The sequence below is a fragment of the Symphalangus syndactylus genome, chromosome 10 (genome assembly GCF_028878055.3).
Source record: "Symphalangus syndactylus isolate Jambi chromosome 10, NHGRI_mSymSyn1-v2.1_pri, whole genome shotgun sequence".
In the NCBI taxonomy this organism is placed as follows: domain Eukaryota; kingdom Metazoa; phylum Chordata; class Mammalia; order Primates; family Hylobatidae; genus Symphalangus; species Symphalangus syndactylus.
This window is the reverse complement of record NC_072432.2, coordinates 124,463,414-124,491,248: the sequence shown is the minus strand read 5'-3', so window position 1 is coordinate 124,491,248 and position 27,835 is coordinate 124,463,414. Positions and strand designations below refer to the sequence as shown.

General features: G+C 39.1%; 1 long non-coding RNA gene across 1 annotated transcript in view; it reads right to left on the bottom strand.

The window, feature by feature from the left end:
• Positions 1-459: 459 nt before the first annotated feature.
• LOC129491484 (uncharacterized) overlaps positions 460-27,835 on the bottom strand; it is a 206,073-nt gene continuing 178,697 nt past the window's right edge. Inside the window, exons 3-5 of the long non-coding RNA XR_010114136.1 lie at positions 23,216-23,318; positions 21,912-22,019; positions 460-511 (exon numbers count right to left, since the gene is read on the bottom strand). This is a non-coding gene — a long non-coding RNA (uncharacterized lncRNA). The remainder of the gene's footprint in view (positions 512-21,911; positions 22,020-23,215; positions 23,319-27,835) is intronic.

Here is a 27,835-nt window from a genome sequence, read left to right as displayed (position 1 = left end):
AACACTGTCATCATCTATTGCACATTTTCACTCTCCCTCGCCTCCATATCTCTCTTTTCTTTCTCCTTCTACCAGCTTCACCATTCATCTGTGTATATTAAAATCCATACAACATATAAACTAAAAAATCTGAATTTTACAGTTTCCCAGTTCTGCCTTAAATTTCCTGACTACTTTCTTCAACATTATTACCCAAGGCAAACTTGCATTTTTAAATGGCATTTTCATGAGCTAATGATGCTTTTTATATTACAGGATATACTTGCCATGAACCTTGAAGAACACTTGCTTTATAGCCCAAACACAGAAAGATCTTATACATTTAAATAGGGCAATTTCTGCTGAATATGGAATTTTCTTCTCTAAGGACACTATGAAGTGAAAGCTGCTTGCTAAAAGCCAGAAGGAAGATTCTAATTAGAACCTCAGCCTCTGGCAAGCTGGGAATCCATTACCCAACCTGCTACCCATTCCAGCTGGCAGAAAAGCATCTCCTCTGTTCTGCAGGACCCTGGAGAGAAAGAACAAAGTTACTATTTGGACATTTAGACAAGTACAATTTTTCCATTGAACAAAGTAGTGTGAGCTTCGTTAATCGTTAAGTCATACTTCCAAGCTTTCTTATTTGCATAGTTGAGTTTCCTGGGGAAATCATTACCAGCCTACTCAAAGCAAAAGTGTGGCATTACCAGTTTGGGCCTTCATGGCTTCTATCTGCAATTTGCTCTTTAATTCCACCTTTTTCCATTTCCCCGAGTGCACAGGGTCTCCACGCTGACCTTGAGTGGCCTCAGAAAATCTCCTTTGTACCTTGCCTTCCTCTGTACTTACCTTTCATTCTTCTCTCCAGCAGAAACTTATTTTTAGTTAAATCTCTCGATATGAACAGTATCAGAGTTTCTGAATCTTTGGACTCACAGTCTCATTTGCCTATTTAAAACCACAGTAGAGTTATAAGTAGTTTTTTAATATGTTTCACTGCTACCTAGCACTTAAACCTTAATTTTCTGTATGACCTCCAAACCTGGTTAATGGGCTGAAGCAAACAGGAGACTTGAAACTTCCTTTTGCCTCTTAAGCTATAAGGCCTAACCTAGGGCAATCTTTCCCTTCTTTCAGGCTCACCCAACTGTCTTAGTTACCTAGGTCTTATCATACCCAGTTTTAGAAAATGAGAGCGCAGAAATAAACCCACATATATACAGTCAACCAATCTTTGACAATAGTAGCAAGAATACACAATGGAACAAGTATAATGGCTCCAGTAAATGGCATTGGGAAAACTGGATATCCACATGCAAAAAAACAAAATTGAATACTTATGTTAAATCATATTCAAAAATTAGCACAAAATAAAGACATAAACATAAGACCTGAAACCATAAAACTCCCAGAAGAAAACAGGGAAAAACCTTCCTGATGTTGGACTGGGTTATGTTTTCTTTGGATATAACCCCAAAAGCACAGGCAACAAAAACAAAAATAAACAAGTGGACTACATCAAACTGAAAGGCTTCTGAACAGCAAAGGAAGCAATCAACAGAGTGAAGAGACAACTTACTAATGGGAGAAAATATTTCTAAACCGTATGTCTGATAAGGAGTTAATATCCAAAATATAAAAGAAACTAATAGATTGTATAGAATTAATAGCAAAAATTAAATAACCTCATTAAAAAATGGGCAGAGGATCTGAGCCCTTTCTCAAAAAGAAGACATACCAATGGCCCACAGGTATATGAGAAAATGCTCAATATCACAATTCATCAGGAAAACTTAAATCAAAATCATAATGAGATCTCACCTTCCATCTATTAGCATGGCTATCATAAAAAAGACCAGACATAAGTCTTGGCTCCATATTTTAAAACCCATAGGCATAACTATTGATTTATAACTAACTCATTATATAAGTAGAATCATATTGTATATATCATTCTATAAACAATATTTCCTGCCAATATTTTTCTTTTATAATTGACAAATATATGTTGTATATATTGATGGTGTGCAATGTGTTGATATATGTATACATTGTAGAACAATTAAATCACAATAATTGCCATATCCATCACCTTACATCCTTATATTTTTTGTGATAAGAACATCTAGAGCAGTAAAACAATGAATATTCCAATTTATTGTCCCAACAGCAGTTTCAAGTTACCATTGCCCTATATCCTTTCCACATATCAATCTTTGCAGAACGTGTGAGTGCAAAATAGTACCTCACAGTAGGTTGGAACCATGCTTCTTAACAGAAAAGAATTTTGACAGTCTCAGTACCACAAGAATGTGACATAGGCTGGGCACAGTGGCTCATGCCTGTAATCCCAGCACTTTGGGAGGTGAGGCGGGCGAATCATGAGGCCAAGGGATCGAGACCATCCTGGTCAACATGGTGAAACCCCCATCTCTACTAAAAATACAAAAATTAGCCAGGCATGGTGGCACCTGTAGTCCCAGCTACTCAGTAAGTTGAGGCAGGAGAATTGCTTGAACCCGGGAGGCAGAGGTTACAGTGAGCTGAGATCGCACCATTACACTCCAGCCTGGCAGCGACAGAGAGAGACTCTGTCCTGATAAAAAAAAAAAAAAAAAAAAAAAAAAAAAAAAAAAAAAAAAAAAAAAGAATGTGACATACATAAACTGTGGTTCTATTTTCCAGCCAAACCAAATCTTAAAAAGGTAATGTATGCTGAGGAACAAAGAGTAGAATATTTGAAATTATGTGTGCTCACCAAATCCAGGATGCATGCTTGCATACACATGTGTAATTTTGTTAAAATGCTGGCCACCTAGAAAGAATAAATGAATTGATTTTTCCTAAATTCATAGTACGAATTCATCCAAGCAGAAGATCTAGATTTAAAAAGGCATTTGAAAATTTCCTAGAATTACTTTTCATGATCTGTACACTCTGATTGGTGACACTTGATTACATCAGCTCCCCTGGCACCTACCTTTCTGGCAGCAAGTCTAAATTCTGAGTTGGGGTTTAGTTTTCTACTTCCTGCAATAAAACTATGGCCAATGTAAGGGGCAAGTGCTTTTCTTTTTATATTTTTTTAATGGGGTCTTGCTATGTTGTCCAGGCTGGTCTCAATTTCCCGGCCTCAAGTGATCCCTCCTCAGCCTCTCAAAGTGCTGAGATGACAGGCGTGAGCCACCATGCCCAGCTAGGTGCTTGCTTTTCTTTCTTACCACATCTCAGTAACTTAAACATAGTTCATACATATTAAACATATAGAAATGTGTGATTCACCATGGCAAGCACTTTATATGAATTATTTCCTTTGATCACCTAATGACCCTTAACAAACAGTACTGTTATTCTCATTTTAAAGATTTAAAAAACTGAGAGTCCAAGAGATTAGGTAAAATCATAGAGCTTGTAAGTGGCAAAAGGGTCCAATATTAAATTTTTTCCTGATTTAAAATTCCTAAATCTTCATCACTACGCTAAGTGGTCTCATTCAAAATTCAAAATTTACACACCTATCACTATTTTGAAAATGTTCCTCTGCACTTTAGCAATAAAAGCTTTTTCTCTGTATTTCTGTCCTAGCTCTGACCTCAATAACAAAGCAATCCCTTAAGCAGTGGAAGATACCTCTCCCATCTTCCAAAGCCTCTCTTTCCCAAGTTAGACATTCTCTAATCCTTCAATTCTTTTCCTGACATGACTTTACATTCCCTCATGCTTTATATCCTAGTTACTTTCCTCTGGCAAGCTTCGTATATGGTCCTCCTTCCTAAAGTATGATGCTCACAGCAAAATGCAACAGCACGTATCCATGCAGTATTCAGGATAATGCACTCACCAGCACAATATATTCAATCTGCACCCTCTGCCCTTCTCAGCATTGCTAGAAATCCCACTGGCCTTCTTGCTGGCCATGCCACCCTGTTGACTCATTCTGAGCTCAAGCCAACAATAACTCCCAAGGCTTTTTAAAACACATATTCTTATTAAGCCATGTCTTTCTCAGCCTGCATTTTAACAGTTTTTATTTTATCCAAATGTAGGATATGACATTAATACCCATTAAGTGTTATTTGGTGCAGCTTACAGAAGATATCTTGGTTCTTGATTCTGTCTTTCAATTTACTGGCATTCTCTCCAACTTTACATGATGAAAGTTGTGTGTGCTCTGTCTCTATCAAATTCATTGATTAAAATCCACCCAGTTTCCTTGATAACAAGCTTTGTACTCCACTCACAGAAACATGTCTTCAAACTCACACTGTTCTCTTTAAAAAGTTATAAAATAAAATCTTTTGACTCTAAATCCATCTAAATGTATTAACTTCACATCTCATTATATTGACAATAAGGATATTATGAAAAACTTTGTCAAATGTCTTCCTGAATTTCAGATAGACATTATCTATTTTTCTGTAGCCTTGTCAAAAAAAAAAAGAACTATTTAGTGATGATACGCTCTCGATAATCCTATGTTAGACTTTTTTTTTTACTGTGCCCTTTATAATAACTCTCCATCTGCCTTATAAATAATAAGTTCTAGAATTTTGCTTGGTATCTAAAATAAACTTACTGGTTTATAGACACCTTTAACTGTTTTGGAATTCACGTCTCTCTTTCTCTTTAACAGAAAATGAGCTTCACTTCTCAGAAACATGAAATTGGTTATAGTGGATCAATGTTCCTGCTAGTAACCACGAAAAAAAGCATATAAATTACAAAGATAATATACTTAAAGATACCAGAGAGCTGTGAAGTCAATGAGGACTCGATGAACTAAAATTTCAGAGTCAAAAGAGCCTTTCCAGCTGGGCGCAGTAGCTCACAGCTGTAATCCCAGCAATTTGGGAGGCCAAGGTGGGCAGATCACAAGGTCAGGAGTTCCAGACCAGCCTGGCCAATATGGTGAAACCCCATCCCTACTAAAAATACAAAAATTAGCCGGGCATGGTGGCGTGTGTCTGTAGTCCCAGCTACTTGGGAGGCTGAGACAGGAGAATCACTTGAACCCGGGAGGCGGAGTTTGCAGTGAGCTAAGATCGCACCACTGCACTCCAGCCTGGGTGACAGAGTAAGAGTCCATCCCCCACCCCCCCACCACCCCCCAAATAAAGAGCGTTTCTTAAGAGAGTTGACAATCACCAGCCATTTTCTTTTCTTGGGAACATTGAACAGTTCTAAAATTGGCATGAGGATTGGTTCTGGCTGAGGGATTCTACTGAGTTTAAAAGAAAGCAAGTTGCGAATTTAGAGGCTTCACAGCTGCTGAGTTGCACTGGAATCGAGAGGATTCTACATAAAAGATCAGTTTTTGTCTCATGGGTCAGTTCTTGAATTCTGAGGAAACACGGGAGGCTGGAGCATCCAGGTCATGAAAGGTAAATTAAAATGGTTTTCAGAATATAAAATACCACCAGTGGGTATTTTATGACCTACCATGCCCTTCAGACATTTGCCAGAAACCAGTTCTCTGGGCTAATTATCCTCTGTTGTTAACTTATCTCCTGACGGACTGATAAACAGTTAAAGAAGAATTAACTCCACTGCCTTGAACATTTGCAGGTAATTCTCCTTCTGCCCAAATTGCCATCTACTCTATCTCTTTTTCAACTCCTCCATATGCAGAGTTTACCACTGTATTAGCCTGCTAAGGCTACCATAACAAAATACCACAGGCTTGGTGGCTTAAGCAGCAGACATTTATTTCCTTACAGTTCGGAAGCTAAAAGTCCAAGGTTCTGGTAAATTTAGTTTCTGGTGAGGGCTCTCTTCCCAGCTTGCAGACAGCCGCCTTCTTGCTATGTCTTCACATGGCCTCGTGTTTGTGTGTGTGCTCAGAGAGGGAGAGAGCTGGCTTTCGGTGTCTCTTCTTATGAGGACACTAATCCAGTTGAATTGGGGCCCTGCTCCCATGACCTCATTTAAACTTAATTACTTCCTTAGAGGCCCCATCTCTAAATATAGCCACACTGGGGGTTAGGGTTTCAACACAGGAATTTTGGGGTGACACAAACATTCCGTTTCTAACAACCAGCTCATACCTACATCTCCATTTGACATGTTCTCAGGGACTCCTTCCTTTCCATGCTCCATAGCATCCAGTGTATGGCCCTGTCATAAAACTTGCCACATTGAATTGCTATTGCCTATAAACATGTTACTATCGATGATGATATATATATATATATATAAAAAAAACATATTTATGTGCCAATATGTATTATACTATACTATATATAATATTAAACATATACATTATACTATCTTGACATATAATAGGCACACAATGCTGAATGAACGAATGTGTAGGAGAGGGAGATAGGAAGATTCGCTCCTGACTCTTAATTCTCAGCCCAGTGGAAATGACATTTTCCTAAACTTCTATATTAAATACCTGAATTCATTAGTCATATGCCTTATATGGCTAGTTCTAACAGAAATATGGCTCTTAGAAACATGCAGTTACTAATTCACTCACCGTATGTTCATATTAGAAAAGTGCCTGTACATTTCATGCAGCCATGTGAAAACACAAAAGTGCCTACTAATATAAATGTCTAAGCAAAAAGTCTACGGATACTGCCGTGATTTCACAAGCAATAAAGTGAATGAGGTCAAAATTATTTTCTACTCATGCAGCATAAATTGTTAATCAGTCAGGACAAGCAGAGAGATACAGGCTATTTCCCAGGTGGGGCTCATTCTCTGCTGTCGCACATGCAGTGACTTATCACTGTGCAATGTGATTGAATGGATTAGGTTGCCATGCACCTGCCAAGGACCATCATATGAGTTCTAAATTGGTGACCTGCAGCCAGGCTACCCTGGATACCACATCTGCCGTGCCACAGGGGAGAGAAGAGGGTACAGCTAGAAAACCTCTGGACCTGATAGCTGCTGGCTCAGAACATGCCAGTGGATACAGAAGAAATTTCTTAGCCAAGCCTATGTCCTTTCCTCTCAATGAAGCCTGCCTTAGCCATCTCAACATTGACTTTATGCACCCTTGCTGTCTGTAAGGCTCCTATAACACACAGGCTCCTGTAGGTTGTTATTTTCTTGCTAAGTGCCTATATTGCTGCCCTCAAACCCTCCCCCATAATCTCGGCTTCCTCAAAGAGGAATCTGTTAAGCAACTGAAGACATAAACTAATGAAAGAGCACGAATGGGCCACCATAAAGATGCTCAATTGATGTGACAGCAAAGGCAAAAAGAGATGTGAGACAATGGGGGAAAAAACCAATTCAACACACTTTCTTTCTCTTATCCATGTCACTCCATGTATTTGAGACTCTGTATCTGGATTTTGGCTGTAGAAAATAGCCTCTGTGAACCCAACCCCAATATAAATTAGGTTATATCCCTTATTCTTTTTCCACAGAAATCTCATAATACGTAACGTAGCCTGTTATTGTATAACAAGTTGTGCATTTATTCCTGTAATAGCTTTTTCCCACCAAGCTCTAAGCTGCTTTTTTTTTTTTTTTTTTTTTTTTTGAAAAAGGGTCTGGCTCTTACCACCAGTAGGCTCTACAGGCTGGAGTGCAATGGTACAATCTCAGCTCACTGCAACCTCTGCCTCCCCAGGCTCAAGTAATCCTCCCACTTCAGCCTCCTGAGTAGCTGGGACTACAGGCATGTGCCACCACATCCAGCTAATTGTTTTATTTTTTATAGAGACAGGGTCTCACAATGTTGCCCAGGCTGGTCTCGAACTCCTGGGCTCAAGTGATCCACCCACCTCAGCCTCCCAAAGTGCAGGGATTACAGGCATGAGCCACCATGCCTGGCTTAACTCTAAGCTTCTTGAAGGAAGATTAAGTCTATACCAAATTCTTACCACCAGGCCTGGCACATAGTAGACCCTCAATATTTGTTGAATGAATGGACGTGTGAAAGGGAATTCTAAACGAGGAAACTATAAAATGAAAGGGTTCAGTGCAGCAAAACGTCTTAGTGGGGCTTTTGATGAGTTTTGAGCAGGCTACTTAGGGTAGAAATGTGTTTGGTGGGCTCTTTGCAGGAGACATCATTCCTTCTTAGCAACAAGAATGGCCAGGGTAAGAACCAGAGGAGACAAGTCAAATACCTAATCACTTTCCAGACTTACAAGGAATTAGCAGCCAGGATATTTACATTTCTTATTCGTTTATACATCCCAGTTCACAGAATAGGAAAAGAGGTGAGTATTCAGCACAGAAGGTCAATTCAGGAATGAAGAAAGTGCATTTGAGTGTAATATTTCCTATAAGTCTTAGGATCCTGCATTTTGAGTACGCAGTACAGGAGACTTAGGTATCCCTATAAATCTTAAGTGTCATGAGGACAGGAGATTTGTTTATATTCTGTGTCTTTCCTAAAGCCCCTTTTCTTTTTCAAATCACTTCTTTTTTATAACTTTTTTTTTTTAAGATAGAGTCTCTCTCTTTTGCCCAGGCTGGAGTGCAGTGGTGTGATCTCAGCTCACTGCAACCTCTGTCTCCCTGGTTCAAGTGATTCTCAAGCCTCAGTCTCCCAACTAGTGCAGACTATAGGCACACACCACCAGGCCTGCCTAATTTTTGTATTTTTAGAAGAGACAGGGTTTCACCACGTTGGCCAGGCTGGTCTCGAACTCCTGACCTCAAGTGATCCACCCTCCTTGGCCTCCCAAAGTGCTGGGATGACAGGCATGAGCTACCATGCCTGGCCTCAAATCACTTCTTACTCAATGCTTCTCCATTAAATGAATAAAAAAATTATATATATATAATTTCAATATAGCAAGTATTTCAACTCCCTATATTCCAAGATGTCTCTACAGGCTGCACAGCCACTTGTGACTAAATGACCCAAGATGCTGGAGAAACTTGGCCTGCATTCAGACAGGAGCTTCCCCAGATTATTAGATGTCTAACAACTTAGCAGCTGCCTGCCACTGCCGTTCCCATGGAAACAGACATTAGACCTCAGAAACCCAGAGTGTGAGAGCTTAAACTAATCACTGTGGCAAAAAATAAAAAATAACAGCCTATTTTCTTCTCACAGTGTGGAAATGGTGATTAGGTTAATGGACCTTGATCCCTTTTCCTGGGGGTATGTTTTTATAGAAAGAGGAATGCAGTCCATCCTATTAAAACTTTCACTGCACCTGTTCCTTCCAAGTGGCATCAATACCATTTCCCCACCAAGACTTCAGAATTCAACAGGACCCCAATCCAAGAGGAAGCAGGAATTAGAGTATTACCACACAACCTAGATATAGATACTACCACACAACCTAGATATAGATCCATTTATTTTGTATCTCTTTACTCTAAACCTTGCTTGAAAAGGAAACCTGTTGTAATGTACCCACATCTTTATGTTTTATACTAAAAGGGTTGTGTTCGGCAAATCAGAACTATTTTATGGAATGTCCATTTTTATAAAGCATATTAAGAATTTTTTTTTTAGATAGAGTCTTGCTCTGTTGCCCAGGCTGGAGTGCAGTGTCATGATCTAGGCTCACCACAACCTCTGCCTCCCAGGTTCAAGCGATTCTCGTGCCTCAGCCTCCCGGGTAGCTGGGATTGCAGGTGCCCGCCACCACGCCCGCTAATTTTTGTATTTTTAATAGAGACAGGGTTTCGCCATGTTGGCCAGTCTCATCTCGAACTCCTCACCCAAGTGATCTGCCTGTCTCAGCCTCCCAAAGTGCTGGGATTACAGGCATGAGCCACCGCATGCAGCCCAAGCATTTTATAAAGCAATGTGAGTTCTCAATATCTGCTTATAATTCAACCAAACCAGTAAGACATAGCTAAAATTTTGATCAGGCTAAAAATTAAGAACCTCTCTGGAATTAATGTCTATTAAGATTTTTTAACGTATTTATTAGTTTTTCACTCTGTGGTTCTAAATAGAATATGCTGGAGTTTATGGACAAACTATGATTCACAGGCAAGCTTAACTAGCCAGCATCTGCCCTGCAGAAAATGAAAACCTAGGCATTCATTTCCCTTAATGCTACTTGTATAAGAAGTAAAATTAGTCATGCTGACCACCTGGCTGACCCTAATTTCATAGATTGAACAAAAAAGAAATTATGTAGGTCTCCATCAAGGAGAGAGAATTCTCTGGAACAAAGATACTGAAAATCTAAGAGTGAGGTTGCACATTTCTCTTTAATGAATTATGGAAAATAGACACCAACTTCTGATGTCTTGAGTGCAACAAGAGAAGACTGAACATCTGGTTTCTTGAATTTAAATAAGAACAAACATAATATATTTACTGTTTTACTCATCCCATCTCCAGTTCACTCACGTCTCTTAAGCCACCACCAACCAACCCTTCACCCCCCAAACAGGAACAGACTATGTCCTCCATTTCTCTTTACCCACCACATTCAGGCAGCTATTCAGTTGATGATTAAATATTTTGTTTAAAAATTGCTTTGACTTGTTTCATTTTGCTAAATATTATTTGCATTCCTATGCAACCTAACCATATTTAATAATTGGATTTACATTATGGTACATGTTCTTAGCAATGTAAAACACAATTTTAATTTCCAATGCTATGCAACATTGTTTCATAAAACATACAAATATACCTCCCTATGATTTTAGCAAATGTTAACTCAACAGCGTTTAAAATGTCTTTAAGTTTGCAGAAATTCCAGTCAATTTTTCGATAGATGCTGAAGAATATTTTAGTAATGTTTGAAGAATGGTTTGGAACTTTTATATAAGCTGAGAACACATCATTATTTTCCCATTTAAAATACATAATGGGACGTGGGCTCATTGTTTTCAAAAGTTTACTGTCTAAACCATTTTCAAGAATAACAAATGTTCCAAAATGTTCACATTGATAATACATGGGTTATTGGATTATAAAAATTTTTGTTCTTTATGATTTATTTTATAACTCTTCCATATTAAATATGTATTTCTTTTAGAATTAGAAAAACAACAGGGCAAATGCTCTTAAATAATTTTCACTTCTCTTATTATTGTAGAGCACATGGCATTGTTATTCTAAAACTATTGTGTGTATGAGGGAAAGGAGTTGGAGATACGAGTTTAACGCATTTGTTAATCTCGTATCCTGCATTAATTTGTCTAGGATAATGGCTTCCTGCTGCATCCATGTTGCTACAAAGCACGTGATTTTGTTCTTTTTTATGGCTCATAGTATTCCATCATGTACGTGTACCACATTTTCTTTATCCAATCCACTTTTGATGGGTATCTAGGTTGATTCCAGGTCTTTGATATTGTGAATAGTGCTTCGATGAACATACAAGTGCTTGTGTCTTTGGCAGAATGATTTCTTTTCCTTTGGGTCTATACCCAGTAATGGGATTGCTGGGTTGAATGCTAGTTCTGTTCCAGGTTCTTTGAGAAATCTTCAAACTGTTTTCCACAGTAGCTGAACTAATTTACCTTCCCACCAACAGTGTATAAGTGTTCCCTTTTCTCCATAGCCTCACCAGTATCAGTTTTTTGACTTGTTAATAACAGCCATTCTGGCTGGTGTGAGATGGTATATCATTGCAGTTTCAATATTTGCTCCCATTCTGCAGGTTGTCTGTTTACTCTGTTGATAGTTTATTTTGCTGTGCAGAAGCTCTTTCTTTTACTTAGGTCCCACTTGTCAATTTTTGGTTCTGTTGCAATTGCTTTTAAGGACTTAGTCATACATTTTCTCAAGATCTATATCTAGAATGGTGTTTCCTAGCTTTTCTTCTAGGATTTTTATATTTTGAGGTCTTACATTTAAATCTTCAATCCATCTTGAGTTAATTTTTATATGTGGTGAAAGGTAAGGGTTACAGTTTCATTCTTCTGCATACAGCTAGCCAGCTATCCCAGCACCATTTATTGAACAGGGAGTCCTTCCCCCTTATTTTTGTTGACCTTGTCAAAGATCAGGTGGCTGTTGATGTGTGGCTTTATTTATAAATTCTCTATTGTGTTCCATTGGTCTATATGTCTATTTCTGTTCTATGCTGTTTGGGCTGCTGTAGCCTTATAGTATAGTTTGAAGTCAGGTAATGTGATGCCTCCAGCTTTGTTCTTTTTGCTTAGGATTGATTTGGTTATTTGGGCTTTTTCTTGGTTCCATGTTGCATTGTAGAACAGTTTTTTCTAATTCTGTGAAAAATGTCATTGGTAGTTTGATAGGAATAGTGTTGAGTCTATAGATTGCTTTAGGCAATATGACCATTTTAACAATATTGATTCTTCCAATATATGAGCTTGGAATGTTTTTCCATTTGTTTGTGTCATCTCATTTCTTTCACCAGTGTTTTGTAGTTCTCTGTAGAGAGAGCTTTCACCTCCTTGGTTAGATGTATTCCTAGGAGTTTTTTGTGTGTGTGACTACTGTAAATGGAATTGCCTGTTTGATTTGGCTCTCGGCTTGACTATTATTGGTGTATAGAAATGCTACTGATTTTTGTATATTGATTTTGTATCCTGAAACTTTACCGAAGTCATTTATCAGTTCCACAAGACTTTGGCAGAGTCTTTAGGGTTTTCTAGGTACAGAGTCGTATTGTCAACAAAGAGAGATAGTTTGACTTTTCTCTTCTTTTCCTATTTGGGTGCCTTTTATGTCTTTCTCTTGCCTGATTGCTCTGGCTAGGATTTCCAGTACTATGTTGAATAGGGGTCGTGAGAGTGGGCATCCTTGTGGTGTTCCAGTTTTCAACATTTGTCCATTTTTAGTTGTGTTGTCTTTTTATTATTGGGTTGTACATGCTCTGTATATATTCTAGATACAAATCCCTTATCAGATATATGATTTGCAAACATATTCTCTCATTCTTTGACCTGTCTTTTTACTTTCTTGATGGTGTCCTTTGAAGCAGGGGGTCTCCAACCCCTGCTTCATGGCTAGATACTAGTCCATGGCCTGTTAGGAATCAGGCTGCATAGCAGGAGGTTAGTGGTGGGCAAGCGAGCATTACCATCTCAGCTCCACCTCCTGTCAGATCAGTGCCAGCCTTAGATTCTTATAGGAGTGTGACCTCTATTGTGAACTGCATATGTGTGGGATCTAGGTTGTGCACTCCTTATGAGAATCTAATGCCTGATGATCTGAGGTGGAATAGTTGCATCTCAAAACCAGCCCCCACATCGCCCACCAGTGTGTGGAAAAATTGTCTTCCATGAAACCACTTCCTGGTGCCAAAAAGGGTTGGGGACTGCTGCTTTGAAGCAAAAATGTTTTTAATGAGGTCTAATTCATCTAGCTTTCTTTTGCTATTTGTGCTTTTGGTGCCATATGTGAGAATCCTTTTCTAAATCTACGGTTATGAAGATTTACTCCTATGTTTTCTTCTAAGTATTTTACAGTTTTAGCATTTTCATTTAAGTCTTTGATCTAATTAAATTGTATATGGCATGAGGTAAGGATCCAATTTCATTATGTTTTATATGGCTATCCAGTTATCCCAGCACCATTTCTTGAAAAGACTGTTCCTTCTCCATTGAATGGTCTTGACACTGTTGTTGAAAATCAGATGACCATAGATGTATGGGTTTATTTTTGAACTCTCAATTCTATTCTATTGATATATGTACCCAGCCTTATGTCACTACCATATTGCATAAGCACCAATTGATTACTATTACTTTGTAGTAAGTTTAGAAATTTGAAAGTGTAAGTCCCCCTATTTTGTTCTTTTTCAAATCTGTTTTGGCTATTTTGAGTCCCTTGCAATCCTATGTGAATTTGAGAATAATCTTGTCAATTTCTATGAACATCAGCTGATATTATTATAGGGATATTATTGAATCTGTAGGTCAGTTTGGAGAGTATTGCCATCTTAACCATGTTAAGCCCTCTGATTCATGAACATGGAACTTTTTTTCATTTCCTTAGATCCTTCTTAATTTCTCCAATAACGTTTTATAGTTTTCAGATAATATGTTTTACACACTTTTGTTAAACTTATTCCAAGTATTTTATTATTTTTGGTGCTACTGCAAATAGAATTGTTTCCTTAATTTCATTTTCAGCTTATTTATGTCAGGTGTATAAAAATACAACTGATATTTTTATTTTGATCTTGTATCCTGCAAGCTTACTGAACTCACTTTAATAGTTTTTAGTGGATCCCTTAAGATTTTTCTATACAAAAAATCACGTCATCTGCAAGTAGAGATAGCTTTATTTCTTCCCTTCCAATCTCGGAGCATTTTATTTCTTTTTTTGCCTCATTGCCCTGACTAGAACCACCAGTACAATGTCAGATAGAAGCAGTCACAGAGTCTTGTTTCTGATCTTAAGAGAAAATAATCTAGTCTTTCACCATTAAGCACAGTGTTAGCTGTGGGCTTTTTATAAATGCTCTTTATCAAATTGAGGAAGCTCTCTTCTATTCCTAGGCTAATGGGTTCTTGGTGGTGTATAAATTCTTGGAAAGTATTGAATTATGACAAATGCTTTTACTGCATCTATTGAGATCATATAAATTTTCCTTTTAATTCTATTGATACAAAATATTATACTAATTAATTTTCAGATACCAAACTAACTTTGCATTCCTGGAATAAATCCTACTTACCCATGGTGTATAATTCCTTTTACATGTTGCTAGAATTTGTTTAACAGTATTTTGTTGAGGATTTTTGTGTTCATGTTTATAAGATATTGATCTTTAGTTTTCTTTCCTTATGATATCTTTGTCTAGGTTTGATATCTAGAGAAATGTTCCCTCCTCTTCCATGTGGAAATAGGCTATAAACATCCATAGGAATCATAAATGACAAAGTCGGGATAATGGCTACCTCTAAGGAAGAAGAAAGAGGTACACATAGAGCTCCAGCTCTTTCTATAAAGTGTTAACTAATTTAAGAAAAATCCTGAAGCAAATATGGCAAAATCTTAAAATATTAATAAATCTGGGTTATGTGTATTATTCTTAATAATGTTCACAATATTCCCTAAAAATATATTCTTAACAATGTATGTGTGCAAGAATGTTCAACATTTTAATAATAAAAGTTAGAATGGTGAATAATACAAAGGGAAAAATATTTGGAATGTTAGGCTGAAAATTGGCTCCCAAAAGTTATTTAGGTATTAATCTCAGGAACCTGTGCATGCCACCTTACAGAGAAATAGGATCTTTGAAGATGTGATTAAATTAAGGATTTTGATATGGGGAGATTATCCCGGATTATCCAGTGGGCCCTAAATGCAGTCATATATATTCTTATGAGAGAGTGGGAGAGGAAGGTTTGACACACAGAAAAAAAGGTTTGAAGAGAGAGGAAAGAGAGATTTGAAGACGGCACCCTTAAAGATTGGAATGATATGTAGACATAAGCCAAGGAATTCTGGTATCCACAGACAGAAGCTGGAAAAGGCAAAGAATGGATTCTCTTCTAGAATTTCCAGAGGAACCACAGCCCTGCCAGCAACGTGGTTGCATCCCAGTCATACTGATTTATTTTTTAAATTTTATTTTGAGATAACAATTTTATATATATTTATGAGATACAATGTGATGTTTTGATATATGTTTGCACTGTGGAATGATCAAATCAAGTTAATTACCATACTTACCCTTTTTGTGGTAAAAACATTTAGAATCTACTGTTTTGGCAATTTTTAAATACACAGTGCATTACTATTTATTATAGTCACCATTCTGTGCAATGAATCACTAAGTGTATTCCTCCTGTCTAGCTGAAATTTTGTACCTTTTAATCAGTATCTTCCCTTTCCCTATTCACTCCCCTCCCCTAGCCTCTGGTAACTACCATTTTACTCTCTAATTCTATGGGTTCAACTTTTTGAGATTTCACATATGAATGAGATCAGGCTGTATTTATCTTTCTGTGTCTTGCTTGTTTCACTTGCCATAACGTTATCCAGGTTCATCATGGTGTCACCAGTGATGCCAATTTCTGATTTCTGGCCTCCAGAACTGTGAGAGCATACATTTCTGCCGTTTTAAGCCACCAAATTGGTGGTAATGTTACAACAGCCACCAGAAACTAACACAATTGCTGAAACTTTTACCAGAGAAAAAGTTTTTCCTGAAACACAGTTGTTCTAACAAGACTTCATTTCTTTCCTCTTGACCTGTTCATAGATGCAAATCTACTTCTTGCCATATAATTCATTATTAAGGCTTCAGCAAAGTGGCAGAAGCTGTCATTGAATAAAATGGGTTCCATTCCTGTTTGTGTGGCTGCATAATAATTACCTCATAATGCAGTGGTTTAAAATAACGGCTATATTTAGTTTTCACATAATCTGCAATTTCAGCAGGCTCGGTAGGTTAGCTCATCTCTTTTCCACCCAGGATTGGCTGGGGTTCAAAGGCTGAGGCCTGGAAGCATTTGAAGGTTTACTCACTTATAGTCGGAGGTTGATTCTATCAGCTGAGACCTCAGCTGGGGTTGTTGGCTAGAATACCTGCACATATCTCTCCATGTGGCCTGGGCTTGTATATAGAGAAACACAAACTGCTTTTCCTTCTATACTTACACCATTCTCAATACGTGCTTCACTTCTGACATAAAATGTACAGGAAAAATCAACTGTTTTTCTCTGTACTCACACTCTACACTACTGTAGTCAGATACGGATTTTTTTTTTCCCCACACTGAACAATTCTCCTATACCAGCTAGATGACCTATGATTCAATTCAACCCTGACACTAACTGGAATTACTATCTGCACAGGTTAAGGTTGTAGCCCCACCAGACTGCCCCTGACTTCAGATTCAATCACAAGTGGTAGGTCCTCAGGTTCCCCACAACTTCTGTCTAGCTTGACTACAAATCAGAGGTTCCCATAATCCCCTCCTGAGCAGTTTGCTAAAGCAGTTTACAGAGCCCAGGAACATGGTTTACTTACTATTACCAATTTATTACCAAGGCTTATACAAAGTTCATTTTATTTATTTTATTATTATTATACTTTAAGTTTTAGGGTACATGTGCACAACAGGCAGGTTTGTAACATATGTGTACATGTGCCATGTTGGTGTGCTGCACCCATTAACTCGTCATTTACGTTAGGTGTATCTCCTAATGCTATCCCTCCCCCCATCCCCACCCCACAACAGGCCCTGGTGTGTGATGTTCCCCTTCCTGTGTCCATGTGTTCTCATTGTTCAATTCCCACCTGTGAGTGAGAACATGTGGTGTTTGGTTTTTTGTCCTTGCGATAGTTTGCTGAGAATGATGGTTTCCAGCTTCATTCACGGCCCTACAAAGGACATGAACTCATCCTTTTTATGGCTACATAGTATTCCATGGTGTATATGTGCCACATTTTCTTAATCCAGTCTATCATTGTTGGACATTTGGATTGGTTCCAAGTCCTTGCTATTGTGAATAGTGCTGCAATAAATATACATGTGCATGTGCCTTTACAGCTGCATGATTTATAATCCTTTGGGTATATACCCAGTAATGAGATGGCTGGGTCAAATGGTATTTCTAGTTCTAGATCCCTGAGGAATCGCCACACTGTCTTCCACAATGGTTGAACTAGTTCATAGTCCCACCAACAGTGTAAAAGTGTTCCTATTTCTCCACATCCTCTCCAGCACCTGTTGTTTCCTGACTTTTTAATGATGGCCATTCTAACTGGTGGGAGATGGTATCCCATTGTGGTTTTGATTTGCATTTATCTGATAGCCAGTGATGATGAGCATTTTTTCATGTGTTTTTTGGCTGCATAAATGTCTTCTTTTAAGAAGTGTCTGTTCATATCTTTCACCCACTTTTTGATGGGTTTGTTTGTTTTTTTCTTGTAAATTTGTTTGAGTTCATTGTAGATTCTAGATATTAGCCCTTTGTCAGATGAGTAGATTGCAAAAATTTTCTCCAATTCTGTAGGTTGCCTGTTCACTCTGATGGTAGTTTCTTTTGCTGTGCAGAAGCTCTTTAGTTTAATTAGATCCCATTTGTCAATTTTGGCTTTTGTTGCCATTGTTTTTGGTGTTTTAGACATAAAGTCCTTGCCCATGCCTATGTCCTGAATGGTATTGCCTAGGTTTTCTTCTAGGGTTTTTATGGTTTTAGGGCTAACATGTAAGTCTTTAATCCATTTTGAATTAATTTTTGTATAAGGTGTAAGGAAGGGATCCAGTTTCAGCTTTCTACATATGGCTAGCCAGTTTTCCCAGCACCATTTAGTAAATAGGGAATCCTTTCCCCATTTCTTGTTTTTGTCAGGTTTGTCAAAGATCAGATATTGTAGATATGTGGCATTATTTCTGAGGGCTCTGTTCTGTTTCATTGATCTACGTCTCTGTTGTGGTACCAGTACCATGCTGTTTTGGTTACTGTAGCCTTGTAGTATAGTTTGAAGTCAGGTAGCGTGATGCCTCCAGCTTTGTTCTTTTGGCTTAGGATTGACTTGGCAATGTGGGCTCTTTTTTGGTTCCACTTGAACTTTAAAGTAGTTTTTTCCAATTCTGTGAAGAAAGTTATTGGTAGCTTGATGCGGATGGCATTGAATCTATAAATTACCTTGGGCAGTATGGCCATTTTCATGATATTACTCTTCCCACCCATGAGCATGGAATGTTCTTCCATTTGTTTGTATCCTCTTTTATTTCATTGAGCAGTGGTTTGTAGTTCTCCTTGAAGAAGTCCTTCACATCCCTTGTAAGTTGGATTCCTAGGTATTTTATTCTCTTTGAAGCAATTGTGAATGGGAGTTCACTCATGATTTGGCTCTCTGTTTGTCTGTGATTGGTGTACAAGAATGCTTGTGATTTTTGTACGTTGATTTTGTATCCTGAGACTTTGCTGAAGTTGCTTATCAGCTTAAGGAGATTTGGGGCTGAGACGATGGGGTTTTCTAGATATCCAATCATGTCATCTGCAAACAGGGACAATTTGACTTCCTCATTTCCTAATTGAATATCTTTATTTCCTTCTCCTGCCTGATTGCCCTGGCCAGAACTTCCAACACTATGTTGAATAGGAGTGGTGAGAGAGGGCATCCCTGTCTTGTGCCAGTTTTCAAAGGCAATGCTTCCAGTTTTTGCCCATTCAGTATGATATTGGCTGTGGGTTTGTCATAGATAGCTCTTATTATTTTGAGATATGTCCCATCAATACCTAATTTATTGAGAGTTTTTAGCATGAAGGGTTGTTGAATTTTGTCAAAGGCCTTTTCTGCATCTATTGAGATAATCATGTGGTTTTTGTCTTTGGTTCTGTTTATATGCTGGATTACATTTATTGATTTGCTTATGTTGAACCACCGTTGCATCCCGGGATGAAGCCCACTTGATCATGGTGGATAAGCTTTTTGATGTGCTGCTGGATTCGGTTTGCCAGTATTTTATTGAGGATTTTTGCATCAATGTTCTTCAAGGATATTGGTCTAAAATTCTCTTTTTTGTTGTGTCTCTGCCAGGCTTTGGTATCAAGATGATGCTGGCCTCATAAAATGAGTTAGGGAAGATTCCCTCTTTTTCTATTGATTGGAATAGTTTCAGAAGAAATGGTACCAGCTCCTCCTTGTACCTCTGGTAGAATTCGGCTGTGAATCCATCCGGTCCTGGAATTTTTTTGGTTGGTAAGCTATTAATTATTGCCTCAATTTCAGAGCCGGTTATTGGTCTATTCAGAGATTCAACTTCTTCCTGGTTTAGTCTTGGGAGGGTGTATGTGTCAAGGAATTTATCCATTTCTTCTAGATTTTCTAGTTTATTTGCGTAGAGGTGTTTATAGTATTCTCTGATGGTAGTTTGTATTTCTGTGGGATCGGTGGTGGTATCCCCTTTATCATTTTTTATTGTGTCTATTTTGATTCTTCTCTCTTTTCTTCTTTATTAGTCTTGCTAGTGGTCTATCAATTTTGTTGATCTTTTCAAAAAACTAGCTCTTGGATTCATTGATTTTTTGAAGGTTTTTTTGTGTCTCTATTTCCTTCAGTTCTGCTCTGATCTTAGTTATTTCTTGCCTTCTGCTAGCTTTTGAATGTTTGCTCTTGCTTCTCTAGTTCTTTTAATTGTGATGTTAGGGTGTCAATCTTAGATCTTTCCTTTCTCTTGTGGGCATTTAATGCTATAAATTTCCCTCCATACACTGCTTTGAATGTGTCCCAGGGATTCTGGTATGTTGTGTCTTTGTCCTCGTTGGTTTCAAAGAACATCTTTATTTCTGCCTTCATTTCGTTATGTACCCAGTAGTCACTCAGGAGCAGGTTGTTCAGTTTCCATGTAGTTGAGCGGTTTTGAGTGAGTTTCTTAGTCCTTTTTAAAGGATACAAATGAACAGCCAAACAGAGAGATACACAGGGCAAGGTCTAGAAGGGTCCTGAGCATGGAAGTTTCTGTCTGTGCGGAATAGGGGTGTGCCTCCCTCACCCAGCACACAGATGTACTTATTACCCAGAAGCTCTCTGAACCCCAGGGTGGAGTAGGGATAGATTTAAAGAAACAGCTAATTTATCCTATAAAACCATAACCAACATTTTCATATTCTTGTACTAATTTGTGCATTCTATTACTATTTGTATCTTGTAATAAGCTTTGCAGAACTATTTAGCAGAAAAATCAGCTGATGTTTAGCTAAATCCAATTTTTCTTCAAGTCAGTTATTTTCCATAAGTATTACATCCTGGAGAGACTTTAACTCAATCTCCCAATACATTGAATCAGTAGTATCATAAGATTTATTTATACAGGTAATTGAATCTTACTTACAACACCAGTATGACACCATATCACAGTATGATCATGGGACAACTCAGTTTCATAAAAGAACAAATAAGTAAGAATTATAGAGGAATTTGTCTTGTCTTCCCAACAGAATCTACTCTTGGCCATTTGTCAGATATTATTAAGGAAGGGCATTACTACAGTTGGCCACGATTTAGTTATTTCCGGGTTTCTAGCTAATTGAGGACAAAAAGAATCACCCCACCTCATCTCACAGGCTTGTACTGAGGCTGGTTTCCATTGTGTATTATTACATAGCAAGGCCCACCTCCTTCCTGCAGGTAGGACACAGGTGGTATTCAGAGTGGTTCCTATTTCTACCAACTGTACTGCAGGATATATTTCATTTTGATCTATGCTGTGGGTGAGAACAGTCATAGTCTATCATTGTAAAACTACAAGTGCTCTCAGAGAACTTCCATAAGTTTGGAAGGCCACTGGACTCCCATGGGTGGGTCTCTTGGACCTCAGCAGCCACAATAACAGGTCACTGCCCCATGGCCACTTCAGCTTCCATCTGTATTAAAATAGTCAAGAGGTCAGCGTACAAGCCCTTTCCCCTGGGCTGGGTGTTAGCAGTGCCCAGCATTGTTTGTTGAGTTGGCCTGATCCACTTTGCTAAAGCCTCATTATCTTTCCGCCCTGACTCCCATCCTTTGCCTTCCTCCTGGAAGAGAATTTCCTCTATTCTGTCTCTTCTAGTTAATAAATCTTTTTCCTCCGAATACTGCTCCACATTAAGAGTAAACTCGGCTTGTCCCAGGATACTTAGACCTGCACCTATCTCTCCTGAGGCCCTTTTCTGTCTTATGAGCCAGTGTTGTTTAATCTACCATGCATATCATTGCTATTGTGTACTAATGGCCCAAATGCAGTTAGGATAAACGTTTTGCAAAAAATATTGGGTCCCCACACTAGAGTTAGATGATTGGTGTTTACAGGTAGATGCAATTTAATTTGAGTGTGCCATAAGGCCTCTCCCAGCCTTCCTTGTTTCTAGTGGGGTCATTCCCCAGGGAAACTTGGATCTACAATGTGATGCTAACTCCTTTAATCCTACCAGAGGCCCATTGTTTTTCCCTACTCTGCTTAATAGCTTTCTGTCCACAAAAACAAGAGTGATATGTATTTATGCATAGCCTAAATGCATGCTATGTTGGGTGTGCTACCATCATATTTTTTCCATCATAACCAAGGACCTTTCTAAGCATTTGACCATCAGGTTTTGTAGGTTTTGTAGTTACCATGGTGATCAGTCTGTTGGGAGCCATACACCACATAGATTGAAGTCTCACTAGAAAGCAGTCCTCAGAACTTCCTCCCCAAAAGACATCCTTTGTAGTTGATGTCGCCTAAAAAATAGAAGTCAAAAGATACCACTGGTACCTTGCTAGAGTCCCATTTAGTCATTAACAGTCTAATTCATCATCATACCATATGACCAGAATGGCTCCCAGAACTATGTCTTTCAGGTTTGCAGGCTGTCATTCAACCTTGAAAGGTTCCAAAAGCAGGGGTGGTCTCAGCAAACACACAGCTTCACCCTTCCAAACATCTGTTCATAATTGTGCTAAGAAATAATATCCTGATCTGAGTCTCTCCTGAGGTATTAAGACAACGTTGGATTTCCCTTGTTGCATACCTTATATATGCACTGTATTCCTTTATCCCCGGCTACTATTACTCCTTATTCTGACCCAAAGTTTTCCATCTTTGGGAGGGCCATTGCTGACAGTGATGCTAGTCTAACAAGTGCCTCCCTTTCAGGCCATTTCCATTCACATAGGGTCAGGTTACCTGGGTACAGAAATGTCCTATCAGGGATGTCAGGGCTAGCCCAATCCCTAGGCAACACAGCAATATTCACAGATGTGAATTCACACTATCAGGCCCTTAGGATTTCTGGCATAAATGTTTAAAAGTTAGTTACACTTTCTTGCCTAGAAATCATCCTTGCTTACAGCACCCACAGTCACATCCCTGGTCCTAGGACCCCTGGCACCAGGCAGTGCTCCAGTGCTTCTTACTGGGACAAAAAAAAAAGTGAGATTATATGGGAAAAATCATATAACCACACTGGCAGCAGGAGGCAGATTTCCACCCCCACTTTGCCAGATCCCCCAGAAAAGTGAGAAATCTATCCAGAGGGAGACTTCCTTTATCCTCCCCCATGTTGAGTGTGAGCACACACTCATGAAGGCAAGTCCCTCATGCCTTTGTCTTCTCTTGTTTTAGGCAGCAAATATTTCAGTTGCCTGTTCCAATTCTCTATTAAACCATTACCCTGAGGATGACATGCAACATAATATGTCCATTTGATGTAGTATTTCTTTGCTCACTGTTGGACGCTATGGGTTGTAAAGTGCATCCTTGGGCTGAAGAAATGTAGCTTGATGAGCCAAATTGGACCAGTATTGCCTGTTCCAATCTTTTAATAGGATTTTCAGCATTTGCAATTACTACCAGTCCAGAGTAAGTGTCTATTCCTGCTGGGACCCATTTGTAGCTCCCAGGGGCTACTGGCATTGGTCTAATGTAATCCACTTACCAGCTATGTTTGGGGCCTTCCCCATGTAGAATCTTCTCTGTAGCCATCTGCAGCCTCTATCTCTCTTGTTGACAGACAAAACAGTTCTTGGTGACATTCTGTGCTTCCGAGAGTGAAGAGGAATATGTCTACATTCAGTCCATTTCTGCATGGCTGTAACCCCCGCACCATGTTCACTTATTTCATGGACCCAGCTGACCACCTCATGGGAGAGCATCAATAAGTCTATATGATGGTTTAAGTCACCTCCTGAACCTGTAAGTAGTTCTTCAATGCTCCCCTTAATTTCCCATAGTAATTTCCATAAGGCCACACCACATAAGACCATCCCTTCAATAGCCCAGTTTTCCATTGTCCATCTATCTGACCACATAGCCAGACCACTGGCTATTGTCCATGAGTTTATAAAAACCCAAACATAAGGGCTTTTACCATTGTTAAACTCTTCCATCACTGCTAAAAAAAAACAGCATGTAATTTAACCCATTAAGCCAATTTGTTCTTAATTTCTTAAACTAGTTTTTCTATCTTCTGGTCTTAATGCAGCATATCTCCAAACAACATAATGTCCATCCATCTTGGAACTGCCATACATAAACCAAGCAGTCCTTTGTCAGCCCATCAAGAGCTGTTCATAGGGCACTTCCACATGGCAATAGATTCTGGCAGTTCTTCCAGTGATTCTGAAGTCAGTCCTAGTGGACCTGAGGCTAGCTACTTACGGATACAGTAGGTACCTCCTTGCATTCCACCAGTAACATGCTCCTGTATAAACCATTTCCACTTTATCATGGAGCTCTTCTGGGCACTGCCTTCCTTATTAGAGTTTCTCTAACATCACCCAAGACATTATCAGTATCTCAGGTTTCATGATTATTTTATGTCCTTCAGTCACTGAGGTCGTCTCAATTAAAGCCCAATAGCAAGCTAGTAATTGCCTCTCAAATGATATGTATGGGGCAGCAGCATCTGGAATCCCAGGTGCTCAGGCTTTTGCCATAAGCTGCAGTTTGCATGAGCACTGGTAGCAGACATTTCCAAAATCATCTGAATGGAGATCATAATGGCCCAGAGGCATTGAGAGAGCTATTGACTTTTGTATTTCAGACATGGTCTGCTTTTGTTCGGGTCCCCACTCAACATGGTTTTCTTTCAGGTAGTCTTGTGTATAGAAGAAGCTAGCAATATTTTCAGATGCAGAATATGCATTCTCTAAACTCCAAATACAACAACCAAATTCTAGCTTTCTTGTTTGGTCTTAGGGGTGATTAACAACAGCAGTTTATTTGTAGTCACTTATGGAACTGGGTGGCTCCTGCCTATGTTATTCCTAAGAATTTTACCATATGGGCAAGTGCTTAGATGTTTGCTGAATTTACTGATCAGCCTTGGTTGGTCATGTGAGTCATCACTGCATTCAACTCAGTCTTAACCTGGCTCTTTAGTTTCCAATATTATCATCTCATCATCAATATAGTGTATTATTACACTCGAGACCTGCATCAAATCCAAATCCCTTCTGACCAAATTATGACAGTAAACAAGTGAGTTCAGATGACCCTATGGTAGCACAGTATACATAAACTGGGATCCTTCCCATATAAGAGCAAACAGTGTTTGGCACTTTCTGAGACTGAGATAGAGAAGAATGTTTGCAAGATCGATCACTGAGTAGCAGTCTTTTTGTATGATTGAAGTCATGACTAAAATTACTGAGGCTATATAGGTGGTACAAATTTATGTATTTAAGCCTCAATCATCTACTGTTTGTTCTCCATGAGCCCTCCTCCTTTTTTAAGGGCCACACAGGGCTGTTGTTCAACAAATCCTTTTGTATCAGCACTCCTGCATCTAGCATGTCATTAATTAAAGTGTGAATCTCCTTTTGCCCCCCACCCCCCACCCCCCTCTGCCGCTCTTGGGTACTCTATATTGTTTTAAATTAACCACCTGTGTGGATTCAGGCACTTCTAATGGTTCTCATTTAGCACAGTCAAATAAAACTGGCCTGAGGGAAGACTTACATAACTTCAAATAACAATATTAGGTAGGGGAAGCAATCCGCAGTCAGACATAATATCCATCCCAAAAATACATTCAGGTAAAGGTGACACAACCAACTCACATAAAGTTTTTTCAAGAATTCCAATTGTCCTCCAAACTTCCATGTTAATCCCACCAACCAACGAAGCTCCATATACTCCCCCAATCTAACTTTAACTCCTGTTAAGTCTTCAACAACAGCTTTTGGAATTACAATGCATTGACCTCCTATATCAAGGAGTCCCAGAAAAGTCTCTTCTCCTTCCACTGACCAGTTTATCTACACATGTGCATATGTCCTTGGGACCCCTGCCAGCCGGAGGTCTGGCCAGGAGACCCTGGCCCCTCATCAATCTTGATTAACCATCACCCCAACCAGTTCTGAGTAATCTCTGACTTTTTAAGTTTCTCCAAACTGGAGTAAATGGAGCAAACTTGTTGGGGCCTTTCAATGTTAGGAGACAAACAGAAAGTCCCATTGGTTCATCTAACCTTCAATAATGCTGCATCAATAGTTTTGTTTCAACGCCGTCAATATCCACAACATTCATCCAGTTTCTCAATAACCATCTAAAGACTCCTACCCTGCTGGGACAAGTCCATGACTCTCTTCTTTGTCTCTCTCATTTTTTTTATTTACTATAATGTCCTTGATCAGTAAGACCCATAGGGGAAGCTGAGACAGCAAATCTGGTAAGGCTTCTCAAGCTATTGTTCCATTTTGCAGAAGTACACGTGAGGTGCCCATGGAAAAGGAACTCCTTTAATCACAGCATTTTCCATAACCTCGTAATGGGCATGTAATTGGCAAAAGGGTCTGGCTGCTTGTAGCTTGTAAAAAGGAGCCAATATAACAAGAGTGAAGCGTGACAAAAAGAGAGTGAGATTTTATTATCCATGCTAGCAAGGGGAAGAAGGGGTGTAATACTTTCCAAAAATCTCCACTCTCCAATTTGTGGAGAGAACACGGAGGTGGGTTTTAAAGAGAAGGTTTGGAAAGCAGAAGAGGCAGGGGGCCTGGGAGGTATCAGGTGGCATGACCAATCTGATGGCTTGTCTTAAGTTATTGTTCCATCTGGTGAAACGGCTGGTGCCATTGTGGCTGGAGGTGTCTGGTCCATATCAGGATCCGGCCCCTGAAGCTTCTAAGGAAATATATGACTAGATAAGTGGGTATCATGTGTGCTTAACAAGCATATAGGTAAATAAACATGCATAAGACATGGGACCATAGAATGGGAAAAGAAAAGGAGTGGATGTTCACAGCACATTCTGAGGCTGTATTTCAAGATGACAGGTAACATATATACAATTTGTCTCAAAGTTATATTTTGAGATTGGAGAAAAAGGAGGACAGAAAACAAAGTTTTAAAATGCGATTTGAAGCCAAGCTGCTCAGTTACAGGCATATTCAGCAGACAAATTGCCACTCCTCATAAAGCTTGCATATGAAGCCTATCAGCTGCATCATCTGAGATGTTCCACTTGGCATTTATGGGGGAGTTACAATCCCACTTTTAGGATAAACACACTTTATAGCCATACTGTATAGGAATAACTCCCTGTGTAGAGGGATTGTTCAATAGTGACCTGTGGATCCTGAATCACCTCAAGCATGTGCTTCCACTCTGTAGCATTCAAAACAAAAGACACAGCCCCCAAATTAGCTACTCTCACAATCCACGTTAGTAAAGGTTCTTCAGGGCGCTGATGGTATCAATCCACAAGATGAGATAACTTCTTCATGCAATACCCCCAGGTTTCAGTAGTCTCTTGGCTTGTCCCTTTCTCCAAGCTGACTGCCCTCTCTTGGTGACCAGAGATACTTTCTGTTGTCCCTGCTTAATTTTTCCCTTTGCAAGCATCTTTGAAGCTAATAGCCAAAGCTTATTCAAACCAAAACTGAGCTTTGTGCAGGATTCAAAGTCCAGCTCCATACTTTCTTTCATTTTTTGCTGTTATAAATAACAATAACCAAAGGACTGTATGTTTAGTATGTTTCTTATTGTTTTGCATTTCCTCATGTATCCAATAAGCCAACTCCTCAGAAGTTGGGTCTAGCACCATTTCTAAATGCCACTGGTAAGCCTGATCGATTAACTCAGACCCTAGCTCCTCTCCCCTCTTCAGAGGATGAGATGTGGAGCTAAAAGTTCCAAGCTTCTAAGCATGCCTTGGTTTTTCTGGTGACCAGTACCCACCCAGGAGCCCACCAAGAGTCAGCTCACTAGAACAAAAGAGGCTCCTATCACCTAGGAAATTCCAAGGGATTTAGGAGCTTTGTGTCAGATGCTCCTATCGCTATGGTTATTACAAAGGTCTTAGAAACCCTGTGTACGGAACTGGGGTCTAAGACCAAATATTAGAACAAAAGATTCTCCTAGCACCTCTCTTTACAAAAGTTTTGAAACTTCTGTGTTAAAAACTGTGAGTGGAGGCCAGGTGCAGTGGCTCCCGCCTGTAAACCCAGCACTTTCGGAGGCCGAGGTGAGTGGATCATCTGAGGTCAGGTGATCAAGACCAGCCTGGCCAATATGGCAAAACCACATCTCTACTAAAAATACAAAAATTAGCTGG